We start from the raw sequence: 14656 nt of genomic DNA on the forward strand, positions 1-14656 counted from the left end.
AAAAACTACCCTGAACTAGCTTCCAACTACAGGCCTACATCGCTGCTTCCTTTCATGCCCAAAGCCCTGGAAAAAGTGGTGAACAAGGTCACCATGGATTTTATCGAAACTAATTCTCTACTCCACCAGAGTCAGTCCGGGTTCAGGGCCAACTTCAGCACAGAGACGGCACTCCTGGATGTATCTGAAGTTATAAAGGAGAAAGTGGATAGAGGCGGCAAAGCCATACTGATACTGCTGGACTTATCGGTGGCGTTTGATACCGTCCCCCACGATCCCCTCCTGCAGAAACTCCAGGAGTGTGGGTTTGGGGGTACGGTACTTAATTGGTTCACCTCCTTTTTAAAGGACCGCCAGCAAACAGAGAGGGTTTCACCTTTTGCTGCCCCGATCCCCCCTGTGGAGGTGGGTGTGCCCCAGGGCTCTACGCTGAGGCCCATCCTTTTTAATCTGTACATGACACCGCTAGCAACTCTGGCTGAGAACCACGGCGCATAAATTGTATCGTACACAGAAGATACCCAGCTGCTCTTTACCAGCGGCAAAGACATTGACTTCAAGGGTGACATGATTAACAGGGTATGCAACGGTTACCACGCATATTTTACAACGCAGTACCGTTACAACGATACTTTTACCACGCAGGTCGTTACAACGAAATGCGCTGGGGGGCGCTCCAGGATAGTAAATACTTTAATTTACTATCCAACTCCTTTCCCTAGAGTCCACGGGGACTGGAGTTGGAATAGTAAATTAAATAATTTACTATCCAGCGCCCCTCCACGCAAGTCGTTGTAACGACTTGCGTGGTAAAAGTAGCGTTGTAACGGTATGCGTTGTACAAGTACGCGTGGTACCGTCATACATCCGATTAACAGCTGTCTAACAGATGTATTCTCCTGGCTCCAGCACAACGAGCTTAAATGCAATCCTGGTAAATCAGAGATTATTTTCTTTGGACACCGCCCCAGTAACCTCTGGTGCAGTTGGTGGCCCGCTGACATGTCCCCCCCCCTCCACGTCTCCCGTGAAGACAGTGAAAAATCTAGGGGTGAAGCTCGATGAAAATCTCTCCATGCAGGCACAGATCCAATCTGTGGCTGGGTCGTGCTTTGGCCTGCTTAAAATGCTGAAACAGTTCCTGCCCCTCCTATCCATCACCCACAGAAAAACGGCGGTCCAGGCATTAATAATCTCCAGGTTGGACTACGTGAATGTACTCTATCTGGGGCTGCCTGAGTATCTTCTGACTAGACTGGAGGTGACCCAGAACGCCGCAGCAAGAGCCATGCTCACGCTGGGCCCCAGAGCCCACTTGTCTTAACAGCTGAAATCCCTACACTGGCTCCCTGTCTGTAAAAGGATTCATTTCAAAGCCATGGTCCTGGCTTTTAAGGCTCTCCACGGTTTAGGAGCTGGGTACATCACAAAGAAAGTCCAATTTTATCATCCACACCGTGCACTCAGGTCTGCATAACTGCCACTGGCTCGGGCCCCCAGATACCTTCGGGCACATATCGGGGGTCGTTCCTTCCAGGTGCAAGCAGCAAAATTGCAGAACAATCTACCAGTGGATCTAAGGTTAACTCAGGATCTCCTGGCGTTCAGGAAATCTCTAAAAACGTGGTTGTTTCAGCTGTAAACCCCAGAACTTGGCTTCCCACCTGGCTTAGCCTTCATCCTGCTTCAGCCCCGGGACACTCAATTGAGTAGCTGTGCGCTCTACAAATAATCTTTCAACATAACATAACATAATACCTACCCCACCCTGTAAACACCTGGATTCTGAGCAAGGCTTCAATAGTATGAATGAACCTGCCTGTAAGGACTCTCGCATGATCATGGGACAACAAGGAAGGTGATGTTCCCACGATCACAATGTCTACGGTGACACATGAAGCCCAAATAAGGACTCCAGACTTTATAGCCTTCAGTTTATTAAATAGAGCCCACCTCCTCCCACTCGACTGTACACTATCCCTTGCCTCATTGTCCTTGTACCACTCTGAGCAGGGGCTGCCCTAAAATATTTTTGCTGTGCTGTGGATGCCTCAGCTTCACTAGAGTTATGTATGTGAGTCCACCCACCACAGACTTTACATAGCGCTGCATCTAATTCTTTGTGTGATTAAGTGTCTGCTTTTATTGCAGTATTATATTTTTAAATGGTACTTTATACATTTTTTTTTTACATATTTTACCGGTTGAGCACTAGAGTCACATATGTCTATTGTAGCCTACGTTTGCACCTATATTGGTTCCAGTATATCATTAGTATTTTATTCCAGTATGTATTTAGTATTTTAGCCCTACTTGCATATTGTATATTTTGTAAGCTGAACCCATCTCACTTCTTTCCCTATTATGCACTGATTGCTACCTCATATACTTTATTAAGTTGTAAGCTGCACCCATTCACTTTCTACTACTGGATTACACCGATGCTACCTCTTACATTTTGGTTACTTTTGGCCACTCACTAGCGCCACTTTGGTTCCATTTAACTGATTGCTACCTCATATATCTTGTACATTTTTGTAAGTTGCATCCACTCACTGTTTACTCCCGGACTGCACCGATTGCTACCTCTCATATTGGCTATTTTGGCCACTCACTAGTGTCTCTTTTACGCTATGTAACCTACGGTTGACAGTTGTTTTTGCACATGTGTATTACTATCGTGCCTCCTCCCATACCCTGCTATACAGCCACCCCAACATGGATCTCATCGGCAAGCACACTTATAGAATCAACTACCCATCCACTCTCACCAAAAAAGCCGCTAAACGCTTCAAACACAACTTCCTGAGGCCCCACCCTGAAACCCCCTTTGCCGACTCCTACTTCTCACCGGTCAATGGAGCCCTGAACATTGATATCATCTTCCACACATCACGCAGAGCACAATGGAGAAAAGCGTTCCTCACCCTACTCACCGTCTCCACCACCAGGAAAACCGCTCATAGCCTAACTCTCTCCATCACACCATCCCAACTCTTCCCTGGCAGAACCACCATTACTATCTATAATAACGGGATTGTCCTAATTCAAGCCACAGACAAGAACCTGGAACTACTAGACAACCTGTTCCCCAAGTTCAAAGAGCACCTTTCCAAGCTGCGGACCTCCACCTATAACTCCTCCAGCACTATCACACCTGACGTCACAGCCCTCACCCACAACCCTTCTAACCTAGCTCAGCATCAGACCGACATGCACCTCACCTCTACCCCCAGCACCCTAGTCAATCACCCACCTGCTGTTACCACCCCACACTCCTCAATCACAGGTACAAATCTCTCCCCCTCATACACTAGCCGCCCCTCTAACACTAACCCTTTGACCCCCACACATACCACTCCCATTCCTCTCTCCCCTGACATAACAACTCCTACCCACAACTCCTCTAACCTAGATCAGGACCAGAACGTAGCGCATAACGACAAATCCCACCCTTGGTCCCCCCCACCCTCAGTCCCCACTACCACCCGCTAATCAACCACGCAAGGCACACCACTCCTATTATCATAACTCCCCCTCCCCATGACAGGACCATCCCCGACCCCATCTCCCCCCCCCACTCTCAGCCCTCACTACCCTTCAGGCTCCCCCATCACCACCAACATACACCCCACCTCCACCCCGCTCTCTCCGCCTGCTACCAATGCCCCCCTCTACGCCACCAAAACACCCTGCACCTCATCCACTCCCATTGCCCTCATGCCCTCTCTCCTCCTTAACACCATCCCATACGCCGACAGCACGGAACCCTGCGTGAACACCAACCCACCCTCTCTCCCGCACGATAATCCCCAGGTCAGCCACTCACCCACGATTGACACCCCCAGCACTCAGCTCAAGGAAGACATCCACACCATCAAAGAAGACATTCACACCATCAAAGAGCTTCTCATCACACCCCCCAGACACACCTCACTCACCACCACCCCCCCTCGCAACATGCTCTCCACCCGTCCGGATGACGCACCCAGGCTACATCCAACACACAGGACCGCGATCCATGCCCACAATCGCAACAACCGCACCCGTCGCCCACACTGGACAGCGATCCCTGCCCACAATCGCAACAACCGCCCCCGTCGCACATGCAACCCTCTTTCGGATCTCGACACTCTCACCCTCCTCCGCTCCTACGATCCAGCTGCCCTAAACAACCCAACCACCTCGCACCTCCCCATTCCTACGATACACTCAAATCCCAGTAGACCCTCTTCACTTAACGACAGAATCTCCGTCCCGAATAACCTTAGAAAAGTCCCCATCTCTCTAATACCCTCTACCTCCCTTGACACACCCCGTCTCAAATGCACTCTCCTAAACTGCAGATCGGCTTCTAGACACTCCTCCGCCATCGCCGATCTAATCCTAACATTGGACCTTGACCTAATCTTCTTGACCGAAACCTGGCTAACCGAATCTTCTACACCTATAATGGACATTTTGGTTCCCCCCCAACTACCACATCATTAGGCTTGACAGGTCCGGCAAGATAGGTGGAGGAATCGCATGCATACACAGGAACAACCTTTCTGTGCTGATAGTCTCTGCATCGTCCCTACCCTCCCCAACTTCTTACGAATACATCTGCCTTGACATTATCAGTGAGGGCAAACCGATATGCTCCCTTCACGGCATTTACCACCCACCCAGAGACAACCTCCCCTTCGTCCAACAAATCATGGACATGATTTCAACCAACGCTGGACGACAGCTCACCCAAATATACCTTGGTGACTTCAACCTCCACTGGAACGATCACAATGATGCGGTGGTAAATAGTCTTAAAAACTTCCTCGACGCCCTAGACTTCACCCTAATATGCAACAGCCCGACCCACGAGAAAGGCTCTACCCTCGACCTGATCATCGCCAAAGAGGACGCCATCCAACTTGAGTCTATCCAACCATGTGACTGGTCTGACCATCATATTGTCACATTCATCATCAATGAAAAAGTCAAACTCAACACTGGGCAATCCTCCAGACCTAAAGTCTGGAAAAGAGACCTGAAAAAAACTCAACCCATACTCCCTAACCCCAAACAGCCGCGACCTCCAGCTCCCTCCTACGGGCGCCACAGATGTCCAATCCTTGACTGACCACTATTTCAACGCCATGACCTCAATAATTAATGAGGCTGCTCCCCTGCAACTAAAAAGAGTCTCCGCTAAAATCTCCAATCCATGGTACGACGGGAGTCTCAATGAAGATAGACGAGCCATGCGAATGGCAGAGCGCACCTGGAGAACTGCTCCCTCTGCACTGCATCTGAAAACGCTGAAGAAAAAGAGAAACGCCTACTTCAGGAAAATAAAGCGCTCAAAAGCAAACTTCTTCAGCCTCCAGCTCGACCAAGCAAAAAACCGCCCAAGAAAACTGTTTGAGCTAATCAAAACACAAACCAAGGAACAACCCCAACCTCTTAGCAATGCGTGCGAAGCACCCTCCTGTGAAGACTTCTCCGCTTTCTTTACACCAAAAAACTGACAACATTAAGAGTGATCTCCGTACTGACGCAAGCCTCTTCGCCACGCCCAACTACATAACACTCACCGAACCAAAAAACAATGCTACATGGTCTTCCTTTGACACCTACACTGAAGAAGAAATAGGCAAACTGCTCATCACCTTGAAACCCTCCAATCACCTCACGGATCCCCTCCCCGCTAATGCTGTCAAGGATTTCACTCCATTGCTACTTCCACTCTGGACCAAAATTATCAACAGCTCGCTCCAACAAGGAACCATCCCTGACTCCCTCAAAGTTGGACAAGTTACACTTTACTAAAGAAACCTATGGTCGACCCAACAGACCTAAACAACTATCGCCCCATTACCAATATTCCCACCCTCGCCAAACTATTGGAAAAATGCGCGCAACTACAACTGACTAAACACATTAATCAGTTTGATCTCCTCAACCCTCATCAATCAGGCTTCCGAGCAGGACACAGTACTGAAACTGCTATGACACACATAATTGACGATGCCCTTCAAATCCTAGATCAAAATGATACCTGCCTCCTCATCCTTCTTGATCTCTCTTCAGCATTCGACACTGTTAAACATGAGAATTTACTCGAACTTTTGAACACAAGGATGGGTATATCTGGGACTGTTCTCAAGTGGTTCACCTCCTTTTTACACAACAGATCGCAGAAATTCAAGAGTAACAACCTGATGTCCGCGCCAATACCTGTTTCGCTAGGCGTCCCTCAAGGATCCTCCCTATCCCCAACACTGTTCAACCTAGTTATGGAGCCTCTGACCACCTTACTCCAAGCATCCAATGTACTTTTTCACATGTACGCAGATGATACCCAACTATATCTCAAACTACAATCCCCCAAAGACATTTTACTCCTGAACTCAACGATCAGAAGCACCCAATCCTGGCTTGCCGATAATCATCTCAAACTCAATGCGCTGAAAACAGAGTTCCTTCTGATCTCACCTCCAGCGAAGATCTCTACTACTCAATCCTGGCTGAAACAGCTAACTGCACTCAATGTCCAACCCACCATAGTAGACTCAGCAAAATCTCTAGGCATAACTCTCGACTCCAATCTCAACATGCAGCATCATATCAGCAAGGCTACTAAGGGAGCAAACTTCCAAATCAACACCCTGAGGAAACTTAAACCCTTCCTGCCAGCCAAAGACTTCCAAACTGCAGTACAAGCACTAGTAATCCCGTGAATTGACTACGGCAGCATCGCCCTCTGCGGTCTTCCCTTAACCACTACTGCACCCCTAAGAGCTTCTCTAAACGCTGCAGTGAGACTCATCACGGGGTCAAAAAAACACTCGCATATCTCCCCTGACTTGAAATCCTTGAACTGGCTGCCTCTGGAAGCCAGAATTCACCTGAAAATCGCCTGCATGACACACAAGGCTCTACATCTGAGCGCTCCCGGATACCTCGCTCAGAAGCTGTCAATCTCTGGTGGCTCTAGAAACACCAGAGGCACTAACAATCTTCTGCTAAAACCTCGAAGATTCCGTAAGGAAAAAACTTATAAACGCTCCTTCTCAGGAATGGCACCCAGGATCTGGAACTCACTCCCTCCTGAAACCAGGCTCATCTCTTCCATCACACTTTTTAAGAAAGAAGTAAAAGCTATTCTCATGGCCAAATACACCTGAGCTATGAACGTTATCCGTATAGACTCTGCACCATTCTGTATTATTCTGCCTGCTCACTACGACTATGTGTTACCTGTATTATTGACTTACCTGACTATATATGCACACATCTATCTGTAATATCTGCATTTTGATGTACCTGTTTTACCTTACTCCCTAATGATCTGAGTTTCACTCTCTTGTTGGTATGCCCTGCCTTTGTAAAGCGCTCTGATATCTGCAAAGATCTTGTTCGCGCTATATAAAACTTTCAAAATAAAGAAATAAATAAATAAATATGCAAACAAAAACTATTACCTCCTGAAATGAAGAAGTGTCTCTTTCGCAAGTTTACCTCTCTAAAGTCCTACCTGGGCGTGACTGAAGTTGGTTCAGTAACCTCAAAGTATGACTAACGCCGTGTACTTGATTCAAGTCTCTAAAATGCAGAATCTCTACAAAAATGTATGGTTTGATGAGTTTAACTAAGCATGTTTAGTTATGCTTCCTCGAGGCACAATAATAGCTGTCAATGACACAAGCAAGCACTTCCTTCAACCGAGGACTTTAAGTGGGAAGAAAAAAGTGCAGGGAGGGTCTCTAAAAGCGGAGTGGCCGATGCAATTAAGTGCATGGCTTAAACATGTAAACAACATTTCTGTGATCCCATAATGTGCCACCTGAACGGCTGTGTTGGCTCCTTTCTGAACTTTCACTTATTACATCTAGGTATATAACACAATAACTGAGATACATCTAAAACCAGCCAGAACTATTTGCTTTGACAATGGTTGTTAGCTGTTTAAGAAAAATGGTAACTACAATTATTTTATGATAAACAATTCATATCGAAAAAAAAATCAATTCTGAAACTGTAAGACTGAATTCAACATTACCGAGGCCTGTGGAAGGGGTAGCGGTCTTCAGAGTGTTATTCACTCTATGTTAGATATGCATGTCCTTTTTCTCTCCACATCTTGTCCATCTGTATATCCTACACCTTATCTCTTTCCTCTTCATTATTCTATTTTCACTCTCACCTGAACGCACTTCCTCGCATCTCCTTCGCTTCACTACCCCTAAACACACTACACACACACTCACCCATAAGCACTGCATTTTATTTTACCTTGTTAATATTCTGACATGTTTACCTCCTTCACACACATTTACACAGAACCACAATTGCAACTGGAATACGTGACCGTTGCTCTGTGCACTCTGTGGAGAGGCCAAGGATTGGATGAGCATGTGTTTTGCACCCACTGACAGACACTGTGAGAAACTTTCACTACCCTCAGCCTCAGTGCAAGAGTTCTCAGTTGTGGCCGGTTCTGAACACCCAGAGGTAACACAATTCAAAGTATGCACTATACAAGAGTAATATTCTACACAAAAACAAAATACAGAAACAACATCCTGAAAACAGTAACACTCTTGGGGAATGGAAGATTGTGTAACGCATGTGAACTATAAACAGGAGCTAAATCGCTGACGTGGAATGCATTAATGTTTTTACATCCACTGTTCAGAATTCCATCAGTATTCGCATTAGAGTTATGGGCATGAATATAGGGCCTGGTAGGACCAGTTTCAATGTTTGTTTGTATTTACTACAAGGAAACAAAGGGAGAGACAGGGAGATTCAAGAACACTCTCTTAGTCCCCGGTTTTTAGATATGTAACAAAAGAAGAGAGGTTAGTATGAGTCTCTAAAGCCACAGAGACGGAGCAAGTTTGCCAATCCAATTCGGATGGATAAGACAGCCCTCACACACCGACCTGGTCAGTGTCATGCTTCATCATAGGGCCCCACCTCGGAGGCCGAGTGCCTCCTCGGTGTGCTACGACGCCAGGAGACTGCGTAGCTGGTTGTGTGATAGGGCGTGCAGTGAGGAATATCAAATAAAACGTGTCTAAAGGGTATCTTGAAAAATATTTATTAATAGATCCCTACAGCACAATTAAAAGGTTGTATGTGTCTGAATTAACAGCCAAAGATAATGAATTGAATTAATTCAAATTATTAGTCAGTCAACATGTTTCAGCCTTGTAAGTGGTTTAAGTTTACCTAGGCATTCATCAGGACTAGTGTAACCCCGGCGGTATGGACTCTCTAATCGTCCACCCTAACCTGAGGACGTGAAAGTGAAAAAACAATTTAAGTGAAAAAAGTGCAAAAAGATAAACAAAGGGGAGGGCAAAAAATGGCCCAAACCCAACACTCCTGATTTAGGATGTTATCTGCACTTTAAAATTTGGCGGTAACTGCACCATGGGTCTCGGGAGGGGGGTGGAAGTGTACCTGGCACATCGCCCTCAACGCTAGCCAACCGATTCAGCACCTAGCTTCTCCTCAGAACCGGACCCCGACGATCTATTTACTACCAGGTCTGAGACCAAAAAGGACCCGGCCCACTTGAAGCCCTGCTTTAATCTATAGGTCTGTGGACTTGTGAAGTAGAATTTTAAGCAATTAGTACATTTTTGTTTGCTGCTTCGCCTTGTCTCTCGGAGGTGAAAACCCCTGTACAGAGGTCCATCTCCAGACTTTCACAGTGAAATGAAATTTGGGGAAAAACTAGCAGAGACCCCTCTGTGCTTTAGCATCAAAGGGCTGTGGCTGTGTCTGAAACGAATCCAGCTGATCTGAAGCAGCTAACATCTCTGCCCCCCTCTTCAACTGCCCTGATTCTGTTTGTAGGGGTGAGAGCATGTTAACAGCAGGATATCAGCAGCCTCATATGGAGGAAACTATAAGAAATCAACATATGTTGATTGCAAAATCAGTAACTGGGAACACTCCCTTTTGGAGGCTGCGGGCTTGTAAACAGTGATGGATTCCAAAGAAACCTAAATGAAAAACGTGGACATTAATAAACATAAAAAAGTGATTTTACTTGTTAATAAACGTCTTGCTATTGTGCAAACTGTACCCAGGCCCAAGGAGATGAGCCTCACAGCCCTGTAAGCCGATGTGAGTCATCGAATGCATATTGTGGCATTGCAATAATACCAGCATCGACATATAATAAGAAACTATGGATTTACTATTCTTAGCTCCACAACGTCATACGTCGAAGATACTCGCAACTTTATTGAAAAGTGTGTTGTGGCGGATCATAATAAAAAGCTGATACTGTGATGAACCAGTCAGACATTTTCAAGAGAACAAGGATTGGCATGGCCAACAGGTCTCACCTTTGGGAACTTAGAAGTATTTAGGTATGCAGCACAATATCCTTACTGCAACAACATTAACTATTGCATGGCTAAACACTTATAAGGTCCCAAAAGCGAGATCTATTGGCTAGGCCAATGCTTGCTTGGTAATAGTGGGGTTAGGTGGGCAAGGGGGCTCTGTTAAAGGTAATTTACAGACTTTATTTTTTTTTTGCTATAGAAAAGGCTTTCTTGTTATGTGGTTAGAAACCCTTATAATATAAAAACAGTTGCAGCATATTCTTTAAAAGAAAAAACAGTATATAAAATTACACAGAAGTCCAAAATTTGCATTGTACTTTGGAACCTTGGAGACCTTCTTGGCGGTTAATGTTCCAACCGAGGGCCAGCTTAGGGTCGGCAGGTTTTTGGTAGTCAAAGAACAGATGCTGAACCCAGAGATGGAGTGTCACGCTGCCGTAATGGGGAGTGGTTGGGAACATTAATGGCTTCCAACTGTTGTAGCGCCTTCGTTACAAGTTTTGTTAATACGATGTTCAGCTTCATATTGCTCGGGTTTAAAGCTGCTATTATGGCTTGGGGGCATGACCGAATTCCGAGCCTGTTCCATTCTACACGCAGTAAAAAACGTCTGACGTCGAGCAATGCTGGACATAGACAAAGTATGTGTTCCAGTACTTCGCTGTGGTAGCCACACAGCCTACAATGAGTGTAGTTATCTAGTCGGCGCCTTTCTGGCAGATTCGTTAAAAAAGGCCATTCACCCATCCTTAGGGCCAAAAACGTTCTTTTAAAAAAAAGTGCAAATGTGCTTGATAAATGGGGGGGTAAAACCCCGGGTTTAAAATTTGTGATCACTGCCCAGGCGTGTATCCTTTTTGACAGTATTGCCCTGTCTGAATGGAAGGACCACAGCCTGACGCTCTTCTTAATGACTACTTTTAATGCCGACTGGGAGGGATTTGTTCCCCAGAATTGCTCAACACCGAGTTGTTATAAACTATGGTCCAAGTGGAGCCGATATTTATTACTGGCTTGACTTTTCTGGATTTCTTGCCAGAGTCTGGCCTCCAAAGAGCCCTCCCGGGCATGACGCAGTCGATTACAAAACTTTATGAATGCACCAGCCTCTGTGCTGTGGAGGTCGAGTAGACCTAATTCAAGGCGAACTTGTGCAGGCGATGCAGACTTTGGCAGATGAAATGCAGGTTTCAAAATGTTTGTTCGTAATTTATTTAGGAGGGTATTTGTGGTGCCCATCATGATCTCTTGGCCATATGTTAATGAATTGGTTATCTTGGCGTTCATCACCTTCAACAGTGGGATTAAGCTGGGGCCAAGTATTTTTTTGGAAAGTTTTATGGCGACAACTCTAAAGCCAGAGCTTTGGTCCGCAGTGCTTCTTTCTGTTTGACAAAAGAACCTCTGGAGTCAAGAAATATTCCCAGATATTTATAGTGAGTTGTTAAGTCTATTTTTACCTTGTTGAAATACCACCCAACACACCTTTTCTTTTGCTTCCCAAAGGAGATTGTTTTTGTCTTTGACAGATTGAGCTCTAGGAAGTTGCTTTTAGTGTAGGGGAGCAGTTCATCAAGTAGCCTCTGTAGGCCCACTTTCGTATGACTAAGCAACACCAGATCATCTGCGTATAAAAGGTTAGTAATACGTACCCCATCTAGTTGGGGCGGGTGGCTGTTCACGCTGTCGAGAATTTGTGAGAGATCCTATATGAATAAGTTAAAAAGGAGAGGTGCCAGCACGCAGCATTGTTTTACCCCACTTCTCGTCTCAATCTTCCTGGAGACATGAGAGCCTTCGCCCAGCTTGATTTTAATCCATGTTTCACAGTGGAGATGAGCTATCGCAAGTAGCAGAGACCGGGGTGCGCCCCAAGACTTTCATTTTTGCCACAGTAGGTCCCGGGGCACTCGATCGAAAGCCGCTTTAAAATCTACAAAGCAGCAGTGCAGTTGGATTTGTTGGACTGAGGCTTTCTCTATCAAAACGGATAGGGTTAGTAGGTTAGTTGTTGTACCAGAGTTGGCCACAAACCCAGTCTGATTGAAGGGGAGGCGCCTAGTTTCCTTGGTCCAGACCAGTAGCTCGTCCAACAGAATGTTGGCGTAGTATTTACTACAGACTTTATTGGAAGCTCTTTGAAATGTGCATGCACCTTGTTGCTAAAAGACAGAAGGGTGCTTAGGCGCCAAGAAGTCTGAGGTAGTGTGACAAGTTGCTATTTTTTTTAATGTTTGTAAAGGTGTTAATGCATACATATTTTATTGTTAAAAGAGACAAGAGTGGGTGGGACAAGAAGCCTGTGGTGGGGTGAACGGGTTACATTAAGTCTCCATTTGGTGAGAAAAAAAAGTTTTGCCTGTAAAAAAAGAAAAAAACAATATGCACAAGTAGCACTGTGGTTGCCATCGATATTATTGTCCACTGTATGTTGCCCAAAACACACAATTGCAATGGGTTTTAATGGTAGCAGGTGCACATAGCAAAAGAAATTACAAAGTCGCAGAAATGCTCAATAGTTTGTACAAATTTAAAAACAACAATACGTTACCAGCCAAGACCGTAAACCCTTTAGCCCTTTCCGTGCTGATGACGGAACCGGTCCGTCATCAGCTGCGGTTGGGCTGTGCTGATGACGGAGCGGTTCCGTCATGGCCCTGCCGCCGCGCCTGTGCGGTGCTGATTTCGCGCCTGCGAGGCGCGTTCTATTGAGCGGGCGGGGCCATGACGGAACAGCTCCGTCACAAGCACAGCCCAACCGCGGCTGGTGACGGAGCGGTTCTGTCACCAGCATGCGGCCGCCGAGCGGCCGCCCCGCCCACTTAGCGCTGCGGCAGAATAGCCGCTGCAACGATGTGGTTAATGCAATCTAATGGATTCTACCGTTGGCTAGGTGAGAGAAGGGGAGAGAGAGAGAGCGAGAGAGACAGAGAGACAGAGAGCAAGAGAGAGAGAAAGTGAGAAGAAAGCGAGCGAGAGAGAGCCCAGGAGCTTTGTGCACACGCAGTCTGCTCTTTTTCGAAACACATACTCGTGCTTGTGGCGCGTCCCTGCGCGCTCCCGCAAGATGTATTTTGCCACAAGCACGAGTATGTGCTACAAAAAGAGCTGAACGACGGCTAAAGGTCGTCCTAACCAGCGCATGCGTGCTGCGTAGGCGAGACCTAAAAATGAACAGTGAAGTGTTACTGAGGCGATTGAGTTCATTAAATAGGATTGTTTTGAGATGACTGTTAAATACCTCTAGAGGACCATCTTGTTCATCACTGCCCCCTCCCCCACCCCCCCAACGTTATGGGCTGTCCTAACTACTGTGGCACTTGGCTGGATATCTTTTTCTCACAGCTCTACAGAGGGCAAGAGGTGCCATTAACGCTCTTCTTTGACAGTGTTCCAGAAATGCTGCCCCCTGTATGCAGATTCGAGTCTTTCTTCGTTATCAATGCGACTATATGTTGTGGAAAATAATGCATGTATATCCATAAAATAGTGTGGACTCACTTAATGAAAACTCCGCAAACACCACAACTTCCACAACAGCGACCTTCCCCTTAGAAACAAGCTGCTTTTGAGGTAATGTATTGCCGTCTGACGCCCTCTTGTGGCCACTAGTGGCGTTGCCATTATGCAGCTGTCCACAGTCATGTACCGACCCAGCTTGGGGGGTGTGCATTCTTTCGGAGTGTGACTTCAGACGGACACAGACGCCGGAGATCAGCGTCAGGCGCTACCTGCTGACTTTACAAAACCAGTTGGCCCGCCTCTGCACGGAACAAGCATTCTTGACACAGAGCCACACACGGAAGAGAAAACACACAGAATAAACTCAACGCAAATAAGGACTTTATGTTGGAAACAAAAATATTTGAGCGAACACCTTCTAAAGGGTCGGCTTTCGAATGTGCATGTATTTACACGTCACATCCTGTATTAACGTAGGCAGGATGGCCTACAGGGAAAAAGGACACAGCCTCACAAGTGGATGTCTCTGAAAGGCTGGTCGAGCCAGGGTAGAGGGTACAGCCTAAAGCAGGTCAGGCGGTGTCTGACTGACTCTGCCCCAGACCTACCACCCCTCCAGGTGCAAAGGCCCTGTGGTGATCCGCCCGGTTCCCCAGCGCCTTTCACTGACTGTGCTGCAGTCCTTGCACACTCCCTGGAATGCTGGTTAATTTCCCCCGGCCCCTACCAGCAATCACCGACTCTGCACCAGCCCACCAGCCTCTCAGGGGAAAAGGCCTGTGGGTTAGTAACCATTACCCCCTCGTGGATCCGAACGCCCCAAGGGCATCCGCTGTGGGAACAGC

General features: G+C 46.6%; 1 protein-coding gene across 2 annotated transcripts in view; it reads right to left on the bottom strand.

Annotated features, from left to right (window-relative positions):
• Positions 1–14656, bottom strand: part of LOC147678869 (catechol O-methyltransferase-like) — a 93553-nt gene that overhangs the window by 44840 nt on the left and 34057 nt on the right. The gene's annotated exons all lie outside the window — the stretch shown is intronic.

The sequence above is a fragment of the Lissotriton vulgaris genome, chromosome 11 (assembly GCF_964263255.1).
Source record: "Lissotriton vulgaris chromosome 11, aLisVul1.2, whole genome shotgun sequence".
NCBI lineage: Eukaryota > Metazoa > Chordata > Amphibia > Caudata > Salamandridae > Lissotriton > Lissotriton vulgaris.